Source organism: Chelonia mydas, chromosome 1, assembly GCF_015237465.2.
Source record: "Chelonia mydas isolate rCheMyd1 chromosome 1, rCheMyd1.pri.v2, whole genome shotgun sequence".
Classification (NCBI taxonomy): domain Eukaryota; kingdom Metazoa; phylum Chordata; order Testudines; family Cheloniidae; genus Chelonia; species Chelonia mydas.
In genome coordinates, this window is record NC_057849.1 from 194,698,072 (window position 1) to 194,721,944 (window position 23,873).

A 23,873-nucleotide genomic window follows, 5' to 3' on the forward strand; every position below is an offset into this window, starting at 1 on the left:
TGAACTCAAACTGAGATAAAAGTTCATTTTAAGGGGCTAAGTGAAAAATATACTAGAGAGCAGAAGCTCTGGCACCTCTGAGGTAGATCCGGAATGTTTCTGCACCGAGGTGCAATTCCAGTCAGTATACACAAACTTCCAGCAGCAAGATTTGTAATTCCTCACTGTCGTACCAAAAAATGCCATTGAATGCTAGGGAAGACTGGGTGTTTTGCAATGCTACCTCTTGTGCTGTTCTGGCTGAGATTATGTTTTCACTGATGCAATGTACTATTTTTAATGTTTTTTCAACTTTCTTCACTAGCAGCAGCGCTTAATACTCTAATACCTCTGTAGAAAATGCTGCTGTTAGAGGTGGGGCTTTGTGGATTTTTCCTTAACTCACTCATCCAGCCAGATTGCACAGTTAGGGACCAGTCCTGCTCCCTTGACTTTAACAAGGGGTAGGAGAAGGACCTAAACTTTATTGCTTCAATGCATTTCCTCTTAACAACCTCCTCTTACATTCACACCTGATGCTACACATATCTTCAAGTGAGAAACATCAATTTGTTATTAAACTTGCAGAGATACCTACACAGTCTTTAATCAACCATCCGTTTATTTGGGACTTCTGCCTGACTGGGGTGTTTCACAAGGAATCCATTTAAACTGATGTCAGGGAATGCCTATGGCTCTTGCATAACTGAGGCAATCTTAGCAAAAATTCCACACAAAGGTGACCTGCATAGCAAGAATTAAAATAAAATATTTTGCCTTTTACTGCTCTGTTCTGATGTATAAAGACCCTTTTCCACTTAATGTGGCTGTAAAATGGTGCCAGGATACTATTGTTACTCCACTCAGTCTAGAGGGGGTTGGAATCCTGGGGATAGCAACAGGGTAACTATTGCTGACATATTGATGCAGCTGTGGCTCATTAAACTCCATCTTGAAAATAAAGATAGATAAAGTCTGGTCTTGAGAGAAGTAACTCTAGGAGCAACCTAATCTGTGGAAACAAAGCATAGGGCTGGGGTTCATGAATTATTTTGGAATTGCCTTTTAGTTAATAAAACCAGACCACAACTGGAGTGACCTTTTGACTTGACAGCTGTGTTATTTGGAGCTAGGTGGGAGACTCAGCCAGATGAAGTCTACCAAGACATCTTAGTTTTGCCCCATCAGACTTCTTGTTCCAGTCCTAGTCCTTTCTTGAACAAAGATTCACAATGACATATAACAATTTGTTCCAAATAATACAGAGTGGGATTTTCAAAGCTGCCTAAGGGATTTGGATGCCAAATTCCCATTAGAAATTACCAGATTTTCAAACTTGTTTGTTTATATAGGTATATAAAATGCTATGTATCTATTAAAGCAAACTGTGAACTCTAGATAGAAGAGCTATTCTAGCAAGAGATGCATGAATAATAATGATTAATATATCTTTTACTGTTCACAAATTGTAACTAGTCACAATATTTTCTAAAGCAATTGCTAAGTCAAATTAACTGTAATATTTCTGTAAATAGCTCTTGGTTTTTAGCTTGTTCACAAGCAGTTTGTTGCAAGTGTGCAATATTCAAAATATGGACTGTTTATATTGGGCACATGCATTAGATGGCAAGTTTCTGTTCCTTGACTGGATAAGTATAGATTTGTAGGATCAAGTTTGCGGATCCAATACTTTCAATTAATAATTCAACATTGCTGCCAGCAAATATTCAGCAATATTCACTTGGAACTGAACATGCTTCAGTAAACATTCCCACCAGTAAACTCATTTTCCAGAATATTAAACCCATGCAAACACAGGCAAAGAAAATTTATTTTCAAATTAATATTTGCAGAATATATTTGTTCTACTATTTGCCCAGCTCTAATTCTATCACAGCTCAACACTTGACCCCAGATCCATAAAAGTATTTAGGCTCCTAACTTCCATCTGGGCCTTAGTCCTTTACAGAGGACCATTTAAACAAATTCTCATTCAATAGGCCAAATACCACCCTCAGTTATATGTGTGTGGCCCATGGAACGTATTCGGACAACTGATAATTATTCATGTTTTTCTGTGTTACTTAAGACCTCAGTCAACATTAACTCTGTGTTTCCAATTCATCTGACAAGGGTTCTTCATAAATACATTGCAATTAGAGCTTAAACTGCAAAGTGCTTTGAACATCCCGATAGTAAAGAGGGACATACACTGTAATGTTCAGTAGCAAGTCAGATTTCAGCATTGTAACAGCAGTTAGACTCCAGGCACATCCTGTAGAACAGTGATTTGCAAATTTTTCAGCCAATTAAATCTATTTAACAGATAAAGGTTGTGATTGGATGCCAGCACCTGTGCAGAGCTCATTGGTTCTGGAAATAGTCAAATAATCACCAGAAGGTTCAGCTACAGTCTGGCAAAAAGACTACACAGGAGAATGCATTCCTCAGGATACCATACACATCACCACTGCTTCTTGTGGCACACAGACATTTTCCCTCCAAGTTCTGTGACATTCCCTTCCGATTTACCTGTTTAATTTATATTCCACAAATACCAGACACTGTGGAAATGTTTCAGGTTGTGGAATTTTCACACATTTGTATTAAGTTCCTGCACTTTGACAGATACTCAGAGAACATCCTGATGGGGCCCTTTTCTGCACTCATTCCTCAGACAAAACTCCCATGGAAAATGAGAGCTTTGTCTGAGTAAAGAGTACAGGACGAGGCCCACACTATCACTCTACCTCACACAGTTTTTCCCCACCTAAATGAAGTTACATTCAGGAAGAGAATCTCAGTCCACAGAGGATAATATAAGGATAGCCATCCCCCATGAAAAGTAAAGTACACATTCCAATGCCTGTTAAGATATTTTAACATTATTAAAGTAAAATGAGAAGAAAAAAGGGTAGGGATAGGCAAGGCCAAATTACGGCAGATAGTGACTCTAGCCATGTCTCAACACTGGGCCTTTCATGGCTTTACACCTGTAGTCCTGCCCTGCCCCCGACTCCCAGAGAATCAGGGGCAGCAGCATGGGTGCGGGGGGCTCCATCTTTCCTTTCAGGACTGGGAAAGGGGGCCCAACCCTCCTGCCTTCAGGGACAGCAGTAGGGATCGTCTCCTCACCTCGAGAGCAACAGCGGGGAAGGCTCTGAGCAGCCAGGTATTTTTACTTGGATGGGTGGGCCAGACCCATGGTACCCTTCTCCTACCAGTCCTTGGCTGGGGTGGCACAGGCAGGTCCTCTCAGAGCAAAGGGCTTTGGAGTTAGAACCCCAGTGAGACGAATGGGGCAGTTCTATACACAAAAATGTCCTAGCTTTAAGGTATGATATCTCAGGATACTACAGGGATTAGAAAAAGAAGCTTTATACCACTGGATGTGAGGGATAGGAGTACTCTTCTCAATAGATCCCAGCATTTTCCCTCAAGCCTGCAGCACCACAAGATGCTGGACTTTTAAGCGCCGCCACTTTTAATGTACCAAAATTTACTTCTGATTTTTTTTAACATCTATTAGTTTAAATGTTTCTCCCTCTGAGAGAAATTGGACTTATAGTAACTAAAGCACTTGGCTATACAGGCATAGGGATACAATATATATTTCCAAAAAGAAAAATCCTTCCTAAATTAGTTTGTCTGCAAGATGCACAACACATGATACTGAGGTATGGTAGGAAGTTTTATCAGCATGAATGTGGGGTGTCATTTTTACATACTTATTAAAATACAGTTCTGTAAAATTTAACAAGAAATACAAAACCACTTTGAAAGCCTCAAAATTCCCTTTCGTGCCATATGTTACATTTCCAATCTTGTCATCTCCCCAGAAGAAAGCAAAAGAAAAAAGGATGAAAAAATATAACAGGATTCGAAACTACTTACTAGCTGGAAGAGAGAGGTGCAGTCATTTGCATAATGTCCCCCTTAAGGCTGCAGCTTCTTGATTCTATCAAATATAAAGCGCCAGCCACAGAAAGGGATACTGGGAAAAACAAGGTTCCTGTCACAGTGTTGCCAGCTCTCCCGTTATTTGTATTTTCGTAAAGCCTCAGAGCTGCAATCAGGAGATTGCATGAGAATCTCAGGTCTCTTTTAAAAATAAAAAAATACATTTGTAACCTTGGTGGTTCCAGAGAAAAGTTTGAAAATGTGACCTGACTGCACACTAAGCTCAGAAACCAGCAGGTAAATGAAAGAAATCCAAATCTGATTTAAAAACAAAAAAATCATCTTTTTACACTATATTTAAGCTCTCATGTACCATAAAATATAACACAAGTAATAGTAATTTACTAGGACTGCAGAGCTACTAACTAACTGTAGTCTGTAACCTATCATTTAAATCAGCTTCTGTACCAAATGACTGGAGGACAGCTAACGTGACACCAATTTTTAAAAAGGGATCCAGAGGTGATCCCGGCAATTACAGGCCAATAAGCCTGACTTCAGTACCGGGCAAACTGGTTGAAACTATAGTAAAAAAAAAACAAAAAATTGTCAGACACATAGATGAACATAATTTGTTGGGGAAGAGTCAACATGGTTTTTGTTAAGGGAAATCATGCCTCACCAATCTATTAGAATTCTTCGAGAGGGTCAACAAGCATATGGACAAGAGGGATCCAGTGGATATAGTGTACATAGAGATTTTCAGAAAGCTTTTGGCAAGGTCCCTCACCAAAGGCTCTTAAGCAAAGTAAGCTGTCATGGGATAAGAGGGAAGGTCCTCTCATGGACTGGTAATTGGTTAAAAGATAGGAAACAAAGGGTAGGAATAAATGGTCAGTTTTCAGAATGGAGAGAGGTAAATAGTGGTGTCCCCCAGGGGTCTGTACTGGGACCAGTCCTATTTCAACATATTCGTAAATGATCTGGAAAAGGGGTAAACAGTGAAGTGGCAAAATTTGCAGATGATACAAAACTACTCAAGATAGTTAAGTCCCAGGCAGACTGCGAAGAGCTACAAAATGATCTCTCAAAACGAGGTGACTGGGCAATGAAATGGCAGATGAAATTCCAGGTTGATAAATGGAAAGTATCACACACTGGAAAACATAATCCCAACTATACATATAAAACGATGGGGGTCTAAATTAGCTGTTACCACTCAAGAAAGAGATCTTGGAGTCATTGGGGATAGTTCTCGGAAAACATCCATGCAATGTGCAGCAGCAGTCAAAAAAAGCGAACAGAATGTTGGGCATCATTCAGAAAGGGATAGATAATAAGACAGAAAATATCATATTGCCGCTATATAAATCCATGGTATGCGCACATCTCGAATACTGCGTGCAGATGTGGTCGCCCCATCTCAAAAAAGATATATTGGACTTGGAAAAGGTTTAGAAAAGGGCAACAAAATTGATTAGGGGTATGGAACGGCTTCCGTATGAAGAGAGATTAATAAGACTGGGACTTTTCAGCTGGGAAAAGAGACTATTAAGGGGGGGATATGATAGAGGTCTATAAAATCATGACTGGTGTGGAGAAAGTAAGTAAGTGTTATTTACTCCTTCTCATAACAAAAGAACTAGGTCACCAAATGAAATTAATAGGCAGCAGGTTTAAAACAAAGAAAAGGAAGCATTTCTTCACACAACGCACAGTCGACCTCTGGAACACTTTGCCAGAGGATGTTGTGAAGGCCAAGACTATAACAGGGTTCAAAAAAGAACTAGGTACATTCTAGATACAATGGCTATTAGCCAGGATGGGCAGGGATGGTGTCCCTAGCCTCTGTTTGCCGAAAGCTGGGAATGAGCAACAGGGAATGGATCACTTGATGATTACCTGTTCTGTTCATTCCCTCTGGGGCCCCTAGCATTGGCCACTGTTGGAAGACAGGATCCTGGGCTAGATGGACCTTTGGTCTGACCCAGAATGGCTGTTCTTATGTACACTACTTTAGAATTATGTACTCTATTGAAAATATATTGTGTTGCAAGATTGATTAAATTATTCTCAGGATTTCAAATTTTATGTGATCACTCCCCTCTTTTGTCTTGTTTATACCATACACTGCGCACTGTCTTGTGTGTTACTTAATTATTTTAAGACACAGATTGTAGAAAGGACACTATATAGGTAAAAAGAAAAGGAGTACTTCTGGAACCTTAGAGACTAACAAATTTATTTGAGCATAAGCTTTTGTGAGCTACAGCTCACTTCATCAGATGCATTCAGTGGAAAATACAGTGGGGAGATTTATATACATAGAGAACATGAAACAATGGGTGTTACCATACACACTGTAACCAGAGTGATCACTTAAGGTGAGCTATTACCAGCAGGAGAGCGGCGGGAACTTTTGTAGTGATAATCAAGGTGAGCCATTTCCAGCAGTTGACAAGAACGTCTGAGGAACAGTGGGGCGAGAAGGGGTAAACATGGGGAAATAGTTTTACTTTGTGTAATGACCCATCCACTCCCAGGCTCTATTCAAGCCTAAGTTAATTGTATCCAGTTTGCAAATTAATTCCAATTCAGCAGTCTCTCGTTGGAGTCTGGTTTTGAAGTTTTTTTGTTGAAGAATTGCAACTTTTAGGTGTGTAATCGAGTGACCAGAGAGATTGAAGTGTTCTCCAACTGGTTTTTGAATGTTATAATTCTTGACATCTGATTTGTGTCCATTTATTCTTTTACGTAGAGACTGTCCAATTTGACCAATGTACATGGCAGAGGGGCATTGCTGGCACATATCACAATGGTAGCTGTGCAGGAGAACGAGCGTCTGATATTGTGGCTGATGTGATTAGGCCCTATGATGGTGTCCCCTGAATAGATATGTGGGCACAGTTGGCAACGGGCTTTGTTGCAAGGATAGGTTCCTGGGTTAGTGGTTCTGTTGTGTGGTGTGTGGTCGCTGGGGAGTATTTGCTTCAGGTTGGGGGGCTGTCTGTAAGCAAGGACTGGCCTGTCTCCCAAGATCTGCGAGAGTGATGGGTCGTCCTTTAGGATAGATTGTAGATCCCTGATGATGCGCTGGAGAGGTTTTAGTTGGGGGCTGAAGGTGATGGCTAGTGGCATTCTGTTATTTTCTTTGTTGGGCCTGTCCTGTAGTAGGTGACTTCTGGGTACTCTTCTGGCTCTGTCAATCTGTTTCTTCACTTCAGCAGGTGGGTATTGTAGTTGTAGGAATGTTTGATAGAGCTCTTGTAGGTGTTTGTCTCTGCCTGAGGGGTTGGAGCAAATGTGGTTGTATCGTAGAGCTTGGCTGTAGACAATGGATCGTGTGGTGTGATCTGGATGAAAGCTGGAGGCATTTAGTAAGGAATAGCGGTCAGTAGGTTTCCAGTATAGGGTGGTGTTTATGTGACCATCGCTTATTAGCACCGTAGTGTCCAGGAAGTGGATCTCTTGTGTGGACTGGTCCAGGCTGAGGTTGATGGTGGGATGGAAATTGTTGAAATCATGGTAGAATTCCTCAAGGGCTTCTTTTCCATGGGTCCAGATGATGAAGATGTCATCAATGTAGCGCAAGTAGAGTAGGGGCATTAGGGGACGAGAGCTGAGGAAGTGTTGTTCTAAGTCAGCCATAAAAATGTTGGCATTCCGGTGGGGCCATGCGGGTACCCATAGCAGTGCCGCTGATTTGAAGGTACACACCGTCCCCAAATGTGAAATAGTTATGGGTGAGGACAAAGTCACAAAGTTCAGCCACCAGGTTTGCCGTGACATTATTGGGGATACTGTTCCTGATGGCTTGTTGTCCATCTTTGCGTGGAATGTTGGTGTAGAGGGCTTCCACATCCATTGTGGCCAGGATGGTGTTTTCAGGAAGATCATCGATGGATTGTAGTTTCCTCAGGAAATCAGTGGTGTCTCAAATATAGCTGGGAGTGCTGGTAGCATAGGGCCTGAGGAGGGAGTCTAACAACATTCCACACAAAGATGGACTACAAGCCGTCAGGAACAGTATCCCCGATAATGTCACGGCAAACCTGGTGGCTGAACTTTGAATTTAATCAATCTTGCAACAATAAGGTGGGTGCATAACTGGTTGGAAAACCATCCCCAGAGAGGACTGATCAGTGGTTCACACTCATGGTGGAAGGGCATAGCAAGTGGGGTCCCGGAGGGATCAGTTCTGGGTCCAGTTCTGTTCAATATCTTCATCAATGAATTAGATAATGGCATACAGAGTACATTTATAAAGTTTGTGGACAATACCACGCTGGGAGAGGTTGTAAGTGCTTCAGAGGATAGAATTAAAATTCAAAATGATCTGGACAAACTGGAGAAATGGTCTGAAGTAGATAGGATGAAATTCAATAAGGACAAATGCAAAGTACTCCACTTGGGAAGGAACACTCAGTTGCACACATACAAAATGGGAAATGACTGCCTAGGACAGAGTACTGTGGAAAGGGATCCAGGAGAGTCATAGTAGACCACAAGCTAAATATGAGTCAACAGTGTAACACTGTTTCAAAAAAAGCAAACATCATTCTGGGATGTATTAGCAGGAGTGTTGTAAGCAAAACACGAGAAGTAATTTTTCTGCTCTACTCTGCAGTGTTTAGGCCTCAACTGAAGTATTGTGTCCAGTTCTGGGCCCCACATTTCAGGAAAGATGTGGGCAAATTGGAGAAAGTCCATAGAAGAGTAACAAAAATGATTAAAGGTCTGGAAAACATGACCTGTGAGGGAAGATTGAAAAAAATGAGTTTGTTTAAGACTGAGTGGGGACATGGTAATAGTTTTCAAAGTACATAAAGGGTTGTTACCAGGAGGAGGGAGAAAAATTGTTCTTAGCTTCTGAGGACAGGACAAGAAGCAATGGGCTTAAATTGCAGCAACGGTGGTTTAGTTTGGACATTAGGAAAAAACTTCCTAACTGTCAGGGTAGTTAATCACCGGAATAAATTGCCTAGGGAGGTTGTGGAATCGCCATCCGTGGAAATTTTTAAGAGCAGGTCAGACACACCTGTCAGGGATGGTCTAAATAATACTTAGTGCTGCCTTGAGTGCAGAGGGCTGTACTAGATGACATCTCGAGATCCCTTCCAGGCCTATGATTCTATATAATGTAAGGCCTGCTTCTCCAATCCTTACTCTCATTAGTGGCCCTCACATGAACAGTACCACTGAAGTGAAGTTGATGTATATATGTGCAACATACTTAGCATTTATAAAGTGATCTACATGTTCAAAGTGCTGTGTAGGCATTAGTTGATTAATTCTCACAACACTTCAGTGAAGTAAGTGGGTAAACATTGTTATACCCATTTTGCACATAGGGAAACTGAGGCAGAAATCTTAAAGGATAGATCCATAAAGAGGATTTAGACTCAGTGTTACAATGCTTAACTTTTAGGTGCCCTGCCACCTAGCAGAATTCACAGCCCTGAGTTAGGGGCCCAGGCTCCTTATACAATGCATGGGGAGAGTTAGGCAGCTAAGAATGGGGTTCACAAAAGCCAGCAGTTGAGTAGTCAGTGATTAAATTAGCCAATCTGAAAGGCTGAGGAGTGAGGTTGGCCTAACCCCTGCCCCTCAAAAAGAACTAGGTACCTACCAGAGGATGCCTCCCTTAGCTGGGGATTCATAACTGTGAGTCTTCTCCTGGAGTTAGATGTGTAAGCTAGGTCAGCCCTTTCTCACAAAAAACAATGACAGTGGTAGTTCTGATCCTTTATACCCAATCATCCAGCCATTAGAGTTCTCACATGAGATGTGAGGGACCCAGGTTGAAATCCCTACTCTACCTGAGGAGGGGCAGAGACTTGAATACAGGTCTCCCACATCGTAGGTATTCAGGGGTCTGGCTCTCTCAAACCCTTCCATTGAAGCAGTTCTACTTTGCACAGAAATAGGAATTGGAGCAGGGACTGCAACCTGGATCTCCAAAGAGAATGCCCTAACTACTGGACTAGAGAGTCAACCACATTCTCATTCTAGGCCAATGACTATTTAAATAGTCCATAAGAAGTGGAACAATTTCAACAGGAGACACTGAGCTAGACCCATCCTAGAATACCATAATGCTGGTTAGTACATTCCTGTGTGAGATCTGGGTTTAAGTCCCTGCTCCATATCAGGCAAATGTCTTTCACTGAACACTACTCTGTAAATGATTAGTAGTAATACTGGCAGTACAATTATGCTAGAAGAAGCTTTATATGCAAGAATGAAATCAAGACCCTTGCCCTGAGAGTTTACACTCTTAATAAAGGTTGTTCCCACTTGCTGATTGCTTTTTTTTTCTTTAAACTTAAGAGAATGTTGCATTTACCTAACTCAAGCAAAATAACCGTGGGAAAATACAAAGAAAAGCACTTAAAAGGAGTCCAAGGGAAAGAGAAGAAAACGTCAAAATAAGAATGAAATAAGCGAGACTAGCACTAGGTTTCTCTACTTTTACTCTTGTGGGTTAAGAATGTGCTTCAATCCTGAAAGCCAGTAATGGCACATACACTCATATAAACTATATTTCATACTTTTTCATGTTGACAAACTCAGATTCTTTGGCTAATTTCAGATGTTAAGTCTGAAGTCCAGTCTTCCCTTCCATCTCATATTAATTCAACAGCAGTGCTTATTTCTTAATGCTATTCCGTAAAATAGTTAATCCAGACTTGACCTTGTAAAAGCTGACCTCCTTAAATCCTGCTTCTGGCAGGACGTGATTGGTGACAAACTGACCCCACTCACATTTGGGCATTAATGATTTACTTTGGGTTTCCATGGAATTGTTGGAAATAGGGATTTTCTTTTTTCAATAGCCAATCAAGAGGAAGGTAATATGAATACATCAAGGAAATACCTCTTGTGCTGGTCTCTGGGCCAATCTTATTCACACAGCAGCTCTAATCATCAAACAGGAACAGTTAGGAGGCAGGATGCTTGGGACAGAGTAACTGCAAAGTACTCATTATACCACCATGCTGAACACCTGATGCTCTTTGTGAGCCACCCAGTGATGCTTGTGCTCCAGATTATGTGCTCAAGCCTGAGAGCACCCGTACCTCCCACCAAAGCCAGTTAAAATAAAAACAACTAAAAAGCAAACTACCCTTAACTGTGTGCAATATGGGTCTAATGGATTACTGCCTGTTTCATTTTTACTAACAATTAGGATACTTAAAAATTTATCTTAACTGTATTCACATGCTAGAACCTCTAAAACTCCATGAAAGTTTTGTAACACTCAATCCAAAACCCGAATGCCTACATTTTAACTTGGGTCCCTAAAATATGGCATTTAAATCCACATTTAGGCACTTAAATAAGTAGCCTGATTTTTCAGAGGGGCTAAGCACCTACAGCTCTCTCTCAAGTTCCTGGGAGCTATGGGTGCTCAGCGATGAAGTGAGCTGTAGCTCACGAAAGCTTATGCTCAAATAAATTGCTTAGTCTCTAAGGTGCCACAAGTCCTCCTTTTCTTTTTACTTTATATATTGTTTATATAGATACCTAAATATTGCTTTAGGTGCCTAACTTTAGGCAATGACATTTAAAAATTTTGGCCAAAGCTCTTTGATTGAGGGATCTTATTAAAGAAGTTCAGAAGCATGAAGCAGACAAGCAGCCATTGTGTGGGCTGTGGAACAGCCCAGTCTGAGACAGACAAACAAAAGGAACATTTACATGCATAAAAGGATGCAACCAGAGATTCAACATTAGCTTGAGGTTGCTAAGTGGAGTTGACCTGATGACTGATAAAAAAAATCAATTGCATATGCATTTAAATTTAAGTCACAGTTCACTGTACCATTTAAAAAAAAAAAAAAAAACACACCCATGAAAACCACCTCTATTTGTCTCACTAAATGGACTAAAAAAAAAAAAAAAACAAACCCAACAACCCTCATTACATTTCAGTGATCACCCAAATATTGCAGTTTTTCTAACCTAAGATATAATGTTTTGATTTAATTCTGTGGCATATGGTAATAAATTTTTAAAAGGGCTGCTAGAGAAACAATGGTCATAATAATTCTCCTTTGTCAATCATTTAATTGAGACTTGAATCCTCTCCTTCCCTTCTCTAGCATTGGTATCTTCTGATATTGTTTAAAGGAACCATCTGAGCAAGACCACAGAACTCCCCTTACAGATTTTAGTTTACAGGGATTTTTTTAAAACCTAGACTATATTTTATATTAAGCTCTGTAATTAATGACACTTTGAAACAGCACTGATTAAAGTTAATAACAAAAATACAACTGATCCAAGCTATTTGATACAAGGAGTCTCACTCTATAGGGTTTCATGGGAAACTTTTTTCCTGAGTTTGGATTCATGTAGTTTCAGAACCTTTGAGTTTCAATTTGATTTGCACATTCAAACCCCAAAATTCTAAAAACACCATATGAAACCGCAGACAGCCACAAGTTATCTGGAAAATGAGCTCAAATTAACTTGAAAGGTTTCCGTGCCTTTCCATGCCACTAAATTGAGTTTTGAGTTTATAATGTAACACAAAAGTATCTTCGTTTTTTTCCTGATTATGGACTGCATTGCAGACCCAGCCAACATCACTAGTAACACCTCAAAGAAAAGTATTAAAAAATTCTAGTTAGAAGCCATTTGGTGCTCAGTAACAAATTGTATGTGTTCCCAGCACCATGGTTTTGATTATTATGAAAAACAATGAGAGTCCTTGTGGCACCTTAGAGACTGACAAATTTATCTGGGCATAAGCTTTCGTGGGCTAGAACCCACTTCATCAGATGCATGGAGTGGAAAATACAGGAGCAGGTATAAATACATGAAAAGATGTGATTTGCCTTACCAAGCGTGAGGTCAGTCTAAGGCAGTGGTTCCCAAATATGTTCCGCCGCTTGTGCGGGGAAAGCCCCTGGCGGGGTTTGTTTACCTGTCGCATCAGCAGGTTCGGCCGATCGCGCCTCCCAGTGGCCGCGGTTAGCTGCTCCAGGCCAATGGGAGCTGCTGGAAGCGGCGCGGGCTGAGGGACGTACTGGCCGCCACTTCCAGCGGCTCCCATTGGCCTGGAGCAGCAAACCGCGGCCACTGGGAGCCAAGATCGGCCAAACCTGCGGACACAGCAGGTAAACAAACCAGCCTGGCCACCAGGGGCTTTCCCTGCACAAGCAGTGGGACAAGTTTGGGAACCACTGATCTAACGAGATCATTCAATTGACATGAAAACAGATTATTTATTTAAAAGCTCATCTTGTACTGATTTTTCACTTTAAATAACAGAGTCATATTAACACAAGCCTCCATTTTTGCTCTAGCAGTCAATCAAGTGACAGAATTTAGATACTTAGCTACTTGATTGTGCTCACAAAAGTGGAGTCAGACTCAGAGTTCGCAACTCTATCAGGACCTAAATTTTCAAGAGAGTGATTTTGAATATCTCAGTTTCTGAAGCCTCAACTTGAGTCAACTTAGAGGGCCCTGATTTTTCTGAAAACACTTTAAGATGTTTCAAATAGGGCACCCAAAATTATTAATCACTTTTGAAAATGTAGGCCTGGATATCTAAATACCATCAGTTGCACCTGTAATTGATTATGAATGCAAAACTGTAGCCTGCATTAAGGCCCCCATTAGAAAATGGAGACCTAACACTTAAAAAATTGGGCATAATGTTCCTTTTTGTGACATCACATTTGATTTCTTTGGTAATTACAACACTGCAAAGACATGAATAAGCTGAAAGATCTAAAATTGTAAAATTATAGAATCTGCTTTTCCTGATTATTTAAACTGCAGGAAGTGAAATGCAGACAATTTACTGTATACAAGCAAATTATCTCTAAAGAGACTGTTTAAAATTTTTCCATAAGGGATCAGCGGGTGGGTTTTAAAATGAAAGCCAAGTATTAAAATAGCATCTATTTTAAGTCATGCAATTCCAGGTCAGGAGAGGAAAAGTGAGCAAGTTAAGTTAGTCTTTATCAGCATATAAAAAATATAACTCCCATCAAAAGATGCGCTGTAACCAAACTAAATGTCAGATTCTTAAATCACAGGACAGAGAATGAAATGAAATCAATTCAAACATCACCATTCAATGGGACTGCTGTAGCCATTGTATCTCTGGATCCGTCTGTATGTTGACTTCCAGTAGACAGAGCACCCGGAAAAGCTCTGCTGAGAAGATTTGATTCCTTGACAGCTTTGGATGACAGCCTACATAAATGGAGAGGAAAGAAAGGAGGGCATTGTCTTTTTTTCAGCTAGACTCCTGCTTTGCTGTTCACTTCTAGAAGCCCAAATTTACAATTGCAAAGCACTTGCTCTGGGCAGCGAATTGAAATCTTGCTTCAAAACATGTTTGATATTTTCAGCATGCATTGTTCCAGGGTAAACTATGTTTTCAGTTTACAGTTTTTGCCCCTCTGAAAGCTCTGAAATTGAACATTGCGGCAGTGACACACATACACACACCAGTTCTCAGCTCTAATGATATCACTTCCTTTTGTTGTTTATAAGCATGAAGAGAGTTCAGAAATACTCTGGATTTGTGAATGTTAAGTGGGTTTATTAAAAACAACAATTATCATTTAGACAAAATAATCAGGATTAGCTTCTACTTGATTCATTATGTTATTTGCATTCTTTGTGTTTTTCCCTGAAGTCAATTATTTTAAAACTCCAGGGATACTTATTACGCACATCTGCAAAATCAGCGTCAGTTCCAGGTTCACATTTTGGTGATGAATCAAGCTGGCTTAAATTCTCCCAACAAGAGGCCAGCTCTGGCTAGACAAACAAATTGAGGTGACCTAATACCCCGGGGCGGGGGTGGGGGTTCATTGACAGGTGAATGGCATATTTATTCGCTTTCAACATGCTATTTACACCCCTGATGAAATAAAAATATTTTAAGATACTGTTCAAAAATGGAAGATGACGGAAGAAAACAGATGAATTGGACATTCATAATTTAAAAACAAACAAGAACAATATAGATAAATCCCAGAAAATATGCCCCAAAGGGATCTTTTAAGGGAGGTCTTGGGTTTTTGAATAGTTTTTGTTCAATTATGGAATTGATGTTTGGGGATTTTTTTTTTATTCATTCAGACTGAATTCAAGTGAGTTAAGCATGCAGAAAACACCAAAAATAAACACCAGTCAAAAACCATCATTACCTAGTGAGATCTTCTAATTAAAAAAAGATTTGAGGAAATTGAAATCTGATCATCATATCCAAAAAATAAGGAAATCAGCTCTTTGAAAAATGTGGAATATGTGGGTTTTTTTTTTAACATGTATACTGAACTGGTTTAAACAGAAGGGTTTACTTAAAACTTGAAATTAAATGTAAAGATGGACTCAACGTTGATGTGTAGCTTGTGGTAGTAAAAACTGATTTATTATTTAAAGTATAGCCATCAGCAAAGCAAAATTATAGAATTAAATAAATAAATACCAATGGTTTACAAAAGCAAAACATGCATTGTATTATTTCAGAAACTAGGGCCTCATCCAGCTCCCACTGGAGTCATTCTCACTCTGACTCTCTAGCCCAATGACTGTTAGTCGTTAACCCAACTACTACTGTTCCACTGTGGATCAGTACTTAAATAGTCATCGGGTGGTGGGGGAAGAGAGGGGAAAAAAGTGACAGATTCTGTACTCCACTGGTTAGGGCACAGATTTGGGAAGCAGGAGACCCTGCATCCAGTCCCCCTGCCTTAAATCACTCATTATTTATCCATGGTTGGAACAGCTTCAACAGGAAAGACTGAGGGAGCCCCACACCAGAATATTACATAACTCAGTGGTTAGAGCTCACTCCTGAGCAGTCCTGTTGAAATCCCCTCAGGCAGAGGAGGGGAATGGAACCTAGATCTCCCACATCCCAGGGGAGTACTCCAACCACTGAGCTAGCACGGATAAAGCAAGCGGTGCTACCTCCTCTTCCAGCCAGACTTTGAATGGGACCCGATGTGGTGGGTGGCCTCTGAGAAGGTCTACCAGATCAGGTCTTGCGTGATTTAAGTGGATGCGCACCTATCTTCCCTGGATTTGTGAATTGGTGTGGGATTTAAGCAGGAGATAGGTGTCCAGATGCATAGAGGGAGGCAGCAGTGCACCTGGCCAGAGACAGGAATATAGGCATAAAGGGAAATTTTACCCTGAAAACTTAAGAGCCAAGCGAGTTTAGTCACCTATGGGGTTTGGTAAGAGTTTTGTGGATCACAGAGTTGCCTAAAACTGGGAGTTAGGTGCCTAGGTATCTTTGTGGATCCCACCCTAAATCCTGGCCCTGGCACTGCCACTGACTTGCTGAGAGACTTTGAGCAAGTTACTACCGCTGTCTTTCTCAGTTTTCCCAGTTGTAAAATGGGATTAATAACATTCGCCAGTACCTACCCCATAAAATCTCATGAGGAATAGCTAGTGCTGTAAAACATTAAGTGCTATACAGTATTACTATGAAATTGTCTTTGCTAGGTTCATCTTTTCAGTGGAGAATACAGAAGTCATTTCAGTGTCTACAGCTCTTTTTCCTCACCATGTTTCCCACCCTGAGAGATACCCACCTCCAGCTGTTTCTAAATCCAATCCTGAGAGCAATGTTAGCTGCTAATACTTATTTCAATTAGCTTTTTCAAAATAATATTGAGCTCTGCCTTAAAGATATTTATAATCATTATGTTCCAGACTCTGTTACCCTTACTCACACTTAATAGGTACAGCTTGCTCCTTGAGTAATCTCACTGGGATAACTAGGATTACTCATGAAAGGTAAAAGGTGAAAACTACTGATGTTAGAGACAGAAATCAGCTATCAGGTCATCTAGGTCAGTACATTGCCAACGAAGCCCAATACTTTCTAGTGCTAGTACCCGTCTAGGTTTATATGTCTCAAGCCATCAGGCTTCCAGTATTTTCCATGGACGTTTTAGTGTAATAAATCTCAGTCAGAATTGTTTTCATAATATTGAGCATACTTATTCTTTTTCTTAATGACAGATTATGCCCTTTGTCCCACCCAATTATTCTGTTCCATTCTTACCTGTCCTAACTAGTTGCACATGTTTAGCATGGCCTGCCTCATTTCATTTGTTGTTTAGCCAAACACATATTTAGATCTAATAATCTTTCAGAACCTTAATAATTTCTGTTGCTCCTCTATGACATCCCTAAAATTTACCTTCAGATTTCTAGCAGAGAGAACTCACTGTAGTATTCTAGGTATGATCCTACCTATGCGACACAGAGAAATTCTATCACCTTTTTTCTTGGCAACATAATGCTTCATGGTTGCCTCATAACAAGCTTTGAGAGTTAGGTGGAAGAACAGATCATATTAAATTAGGCAATAAAACAGATGTCTCAGTTGCTAACTGTATAAAGCACACTGCATGAATCCTCTGAGTTTTCTGACCAAATTCCTTTTAAGCATTATTTTTTAAATGTCCACAGCCTTGGTATCGGGTTAAACACACTCCAGTCCAAAGAAATCTCTCAGAATTTTATCAATAGATACTAACAGCTCCAATCCAAAACACACACTTTTGAATGAAACTCCAATAGAGTCAGTCAATACTTGTTAAAAGATGGCTGATTTGCACCTTCTAAAGTCCTGTTTGAAGCTTGATTTGAACTGGGCAAGTTACAATTGCGCCCAATATCAGTGTTAACAAACACAGTTGTAAGTGCAGTTTCCCTAGTTATCTACTGCCAAGAGGGATTTACGTAAAACATTATAGAATTTTCCTTGATAATTTATAGAACAACGCTTTCACGTGGTGTAATTTTTAGGTGTTGACGCAAACCAGAGAACTATTTCAAATAGTGCGTCAAGCCTTAGTGCTGACAGGGCAACAGCTGCCTCTGTGCCACTCAACAATGAAGTCGGCTAATGCAAGTTTACTTGAAACCCTGCAACAGAGCAAATCTTTAGCTCTGGGGTTTGGTTTTTTTTTTTAAAACATTCTTTCAGTAGTTTATCCTGGGTTTTGCACAACCTTTTCAGAATTAAGCACCCTACCAGACTGCTGCCAATGAGGATTGCTTAATTCCTCACTCAAGGAGAAGTCTTGTTGTTTGAATAAAGTAGCTACTGTAATAGACTTGCTGATATGTTAAGAGTATTACAGGATCTAGAGGTAGACTTGGGAAAAAAGGAAAGTAAGAGAAATTAAACAGTGTACTATTGAAACAGAGGACATCATTACACGTGATGTGACTACATCAGATATGGGTAAGGGTAGAGTGATTTAACTGGGTTACCTGCACAGCAAAGTAATGTGTTCGAATGAAATTATACTGTGCAGTAATGCTATTTTTTACATCTTTCTTTAATGGATTAAACAAGGTTCCTTTTTTGGCCCCACCTTCTGGGTGTGCTGCGGGAAGGGAAGCCACAAGGAGTTTCTTGCACAGACAACCAGGCACCATACTGATGCAGGAGAGAATGCCCTGGCTACTGCTATGGCAGACACTAGCTACTATAGAAGAAATGAGGTGGGAAGTACTGGGGTAAGGGTGGGGCCAGGGCCTTCGTCTTCCCCCACCCCGCAGCCACTAAAGCTGTCCTGGCACACAGGCGTCATACACTGAAAGAGTGGTGGAGCTGCTGCTCTTGCATTTCCTGGGAGTTCTTTGCTAGAATTCTTATAGAGTCAGACAAAATTAACCCAGCAGCGCCTGCTGAGGTGTGGCCTCTCCACATCTGGTCCAGCATAGGCTAGTGCTTAAAAGCCACAATCTGACCATTAAAGATTATTAAGAAATGTCACAAAGTGCGACCAGAATTATACTTGATACAAGTCCCATTTAAATGGGAAACCTTAAATTCGTGTCTGAAAATATGTCAAAGAGCATCTACAGTGATTTGAATGAAATGAAATGAATGAAAGCCACTATAGCTGCAGCGGAAACTCAAGGGCCTACTCCTGCACATTGCTGGGCACCTCCAGCTCCCAGCGGAGTCAAGGGTGTTCTGACCACCTATCAGAATCAAACCCCAAGTTGGCACCTACATTTTGAACAGAGATTAAATCATCTGCATTCCTTTTGGATTCAAAGCATGCCTCCTAAACGCTGACCCATTATACACTAAAATTAAAGACCAGGGTATAAGCCAATGTCATTTTCATTGCATCTTCACAGCATTTGGTTGATTCTTCTACATGGATGTGAATTGGCCTGACAGCCAGAGAACTACAGTTTTAAATGGACTCTGCACTCCTCCTTCAGAGCTCAGTGGGGAGCTGCATCCAATTCTCATCCCATAGTTAAATGAACCACTGAGAATCTTAATCTAGCATCTGCACTGAGCTGCAATACAGTCTAAGTGGGAACAGTGGCCTCATTCTAGCAATGCCTGAATTATATGAAATTAAGGCACTCCTAGTTTCCCAGTCCCTACATGCAGGCAGGCTGGCTTGTGTGTGCTTGGCATGACTGCCACTTCCTTCCAGCCACCAAGCCCCATGTACCTTAAATGTACATGTACATTTCAGGCACCAGGTCTGAAGGCAAAAATCACCCCTGGGCAAAGTGCCAACACCCTCAAAATAGGACTGAAGTGCTGCAGAGCCCTTGTGCGGTCTTCTGGGGCACTTTACCCATTAAAACCAAAAGGAAAGAGAGAACGCTGGGGTACAAACATGGGGCATTTATAGTTAGGGATCTACTTGGGTCCTAAAGCACTGGGTTGGGGAGTACATCCCACTGACCTGTTGCATGACTACCCTACCTAAACTTTGCTCACTGGTTTTCTCTGGGGGTTTGTCTCTTTGCCAGGGCCTGTGCTACGTTAAAGAGACTAGACGATCTGGTGCATGGAATGTAGGTAGGAACTGGTCAGAAATATTTTCTCACTGATTTTCTTCCCATGATTCCCACAACTTTAGAGAGGAATGGTGATTTATTGCAATGGATTTATGGTTCGTTCCAAGTGATTTGTGACAAAATAAGCATAAGGCTCTTGCCCAGGTCTTCTACGTAAGTCTCACATGTGTCTGTTAAACTAGTGAGCTGTAAACTGGAAGCACAGAACTAATCTGAATTCTTGCAGCTTGTGAAAGTTCATCTGTCAGAGCAGTTTCTTTAACAAGCACCCTGGGAATTTACTGGAAAAAATTACAACAGCATAAGCATTCCCTCAACATGCTGCAGTTTATTACAAAAACCTTTGTTTTTATTGATTCTTTTTCAAGCACCAAACATTGACACTTACAGAGCCATGATGCTAAAACACAAAGAAGGCAAGAGAAAGAAGCAAAAGGAAAAAATATAAATATAAATAATGGGCCTGGCTTTGTCTCACAGTTTCACCTTGTGAATCAGAAATAATCCCACTAAAGTGCATGGAGTTACACCAATTTAAGTGAGAGGAGAATCAGGCTCAATATCTATGGCACGTACCATGAGAAAATAGAATTTGCAGTTCTGCACCAGAATCCTAGGCCATCATAGACAGTCTCCTGCTTACAGCAACGACAGATACACGATGCTTCAGAGGAAGGTGTCTCCTTCCTCTCCTCACATCAAGACCAATGGTTTACTTAAATCCCACTTAAACCCTCAGAAAGAGATTTATACCAGCCGTTAATGTCATAGTGACCGACTGTTCTTGTATTATGGGATGACATTAAAAATTGGGATTGATCAATTTTCACTATACTGTTCATAATCAAATTACAAATAAAGAGGGAGAAGGGAAACTGATATTATGCAGGCACTAGCCATGGCTCCATTATTAAGCTTGAGTTCTGTTTTGCACTTACATATACAACACAAATTTGCACAGAGAATAAGAATTCAGAGTAACTCTCCTGAAGTTAATGGAGCTATTGTGAATTTATTAAAATATAGATGAACTCAGAATTGTGCCAAATATCTATAATTGTAGTATAATACACACTACTGTGATTTGGCCAAGCATCTATAATTGTTTCATGATATATTATCTGGAAAGAGTCAGGAGACAGGCAACACAGAAATAATAACTCAAACACTGAACACCTTAATAACCTGGTTTGCAGGTGTTAATCATACCCTAATAAAAAAAAAGAAAAGAAAAGAGACCAGATAGTAGTGACATGTAATAGAGATGGTGTGAACCATAAAAGCTTCAAAGACTAACTGAGATAAGCATTCAACATTGGAATGTTTGCCTGAATTAAATTAAATTTGCTCTGCAAAATGGAGCTGCAAATCTGATAAGTTTTATGGTACAACTACTGTTTTTCTTGCTTCTGATTAAAATGGAAACACTAGAACATCTTTTCTTATTACATGGTCTCAGTACTTCCTGGGGGAACCAGGAAAGTGCAAAGGAGCACTACATGGAAGAAGGAAAAACATGTTGCCTCCACCAAGGTGTGCATAGGATGTGAGCTTCAAATTGGCTCAGATGAAAGGAAAGTGCCTGCCACTTAGATTAAGGACTAGAACTACCCAAGATGCTGCAGAAAGTCATTAATTTCCCTGAGCCACAAGGAAAATTTAAACTGGTGGGGGAAGCAGGCAATATTGCCACAGGGGCTGTACTGATTCAGTGCATCCTCCTCTGACCTGGCCACAGCCTCTCTTCGGCCAGTGCTGATCACTTTTTGGGTGGAGCTAACTCACTGTAGGTCCCTTGGTGGAGGAGTGAACAGCCAGGCTAGTGCAGTGAGTTGTAATTAACATTTCCCTGCTCAGCTTCTTCCTGCCTTCCAGCATGTTTACTGACAAGGGCCTCTGCTCATATAGAACCTCAATCTAGCTCTAAACCATTTTCAGTAGCCCTGATATGATAAAAGTCCCATAAACTATCCATCACCTGTAGGTACCATAATGGTCATTAGCCACCCCAGGTGAAATCTTGGTCCCATTGACTTCAACATGGACAGGATTTCACCACCCATCTTTTAGCAGGTGTCATTGACTTTAATTCCAACTGTTGTCATTCTCCTTGGTGTATAATTGGCTGAAAATTATTTTCTGCTGGATCAACTTTAGGCTTCAGTCCAAGGCAAAGGTTGTGACATCTGCTCAAATGGGATTCCACACTGCTTGGCTGAGTTTCCAGTTCCACTCCAAACTGTGGCTATCAATTCCTCAGTGGCTTTGGAACAAATGGAATCATAAATTGAAACTGCTTTGTATTTTATGCAGCCCCAAGCTGCAATAAGCCTTAAAAGGGGTGGATCTTCTAGGGCAGCCTGCTAATGTAGAACTATTGTTTGAGTTTCTCATTTGGGGACCTACCCAATACTTGGATTTATCCAGTAGATTTCTTTGCTGGAGTGTTGCAAATGATGTGAGCAAACCATCTGGGTACAGCAGTAAGAATACTAACAAATAGTTTGGACTTTTGATGGCAACTTCCATCCCATGGTCTCAAAGCATTTCCAAATGTTGCTCCATTTAGCCTCAACCTCCCACTGAGAGGTAGGTAAATATTATTGTCCCTATTTTATTGATGAGGAAATAGAGGCACAGAGATGGTAAGAGATTTCCCAACATCACATAGGCAATCTGGTGCAGGTGGTCTCCTGAACTAATAACTCTGTTCTTCCTCCCTACCTAGTGCTGTCTATGTTAGGCTGACTACATTGAATACCTTTATGTATCCCCTGCAATCTATCCACATTTTCTCTTCTTTACCTCAGAATATGAGCTATTCCATAGAGAAGCCTTGGAATCGTAAAGGCATTACTTTCCTGCTCGCCATGCCCAAGCTCTTTGAGTGTGTGAACTTTGCAAGAAGTTGCACTTCAGGCCAATTAATGAAGAAAAAGCTTTAAGGATCTTTTTTTTCCTGGTAGGAACCATACGGATGCTTTTTTTCATCTTTCTCTGATAAAGTGCTTGTTTTAGAGTCAAAGAATCATGTTGTAATATGTTAAATTTTGGAAAACAAACCACTACTAACTCCCTTCACCTCCGTTTGTACCTCTTTCTAGTACATCCAGAAACAATTTAGGCTTCTTTCTCATGCATCATAGAAGTAATCTGGAATTACTGGGTATATTTAAGGGTAAGATGTTCATAGGTATGGAATCCTGGGAATAGCATTCATCCTAATGGATGGTATTTGATATCAGTGTCACATCTGCAGTTCCACACATCTTCCCTCATCAAGCTTAATCTTAAATTTAAATTAACGATGTCCTTGACATCACTGTTATCAAAGCCAAATATTTTAACCTCTCAGGCATCCACTTAAGCTTCCAACTATCCCGCTGAGAATTGGAACATCCCTTCAACATTGGCCAGCCCTAATACTTTTCCTAATTAACCTTATGCAGTGATTAGATATGGAACCAAAGTCACGAACAAGCTTCAGTGAAAGAGAGGCTATTTAATTGGGGCTGGTCAGCTGCAGTGTTTCCAACTACAGACATTAGTTCTTTGTATTGTTCCAATTCCCAGTAATCAAGGATTCTGGCAAATTCTCATCTCTTAGGGTTTTATACTGCCACGTATCACTATAATAACTGAGTGCCTTCCATGTAAAAATCAATAGCAAGAGTTACATCCCTAGTGGACTTTATGGATTATTTTCTCTCTTTTGGGGGTCAAAACTCTGCTTGTTTTAGATTTTATTAGTTTCCTCTTTTTTTGTAGTTGGAAGGATTTTATTGAGTAGAAGCAGGTGTCAGTGTCATGCGTGTCTCTCTTATGACAAAAAGGTTTTTTCAGAGATGAAGATTTTGCAGTGTTTCCTAAAGACAGTCTGGATTCAGCAGATAGTCTCCAAAAGTATTTTCCCATTGCTGGATTCCTTCGACAGAGAATTCTCGATCGCCAGCTGTCATGCCCTTTGTCATGGGCTTTGCAATCTGTATTGTCCCCTAAGAGCAGAGCTGTCAAGGAGGTTCCTAGACTGAAATTCAGAATTGGATGTACTTGGGGCGTGATCCATTAATTGCTTTGAAACTTAGGGCAAAGGCCTTAAATTGGCTTTGAGAGCTGACTGGAAACCAATGGAAAGACCTGAGCAGGGGCCCGAT

At 40.5% G+C, this 23,873-nt stretch overlaps 1 protein-coding gene and 1 long non-coding RNA gene across 2 annotated transcripts in view; one reads left to right on the plus strand and one right to left on the minus strand.

Moving 5' to 3' along the window:
• COL8A1 (collagen type VIII alpha 1 chain) overlaps positions 1 to 23,873 on the plus strand; it is a 119,860-nt gene that overhangs the window by 38,768 nt on the left and 57,219 nt on the right. The window lies entirely within an intron of this gene.
• The window catches only part of LOC122464156, an 81,082-nt gene that overhangs the window by 9,960 nt on the left and 47,249 nt on the right, over positions 1 to 23,873 (minus strand). Inside the window, exon 2 of the long non-coding RNA XR_006288076.1 lies at positions 3,874 to 4,045. This is a non-coding gene — a long non-coding RNA (uncharacterized LOC122464156). The remainder of the gene's footprint in view (positions 1 to 3,873; positions 4,046 to 23,873) is intronic.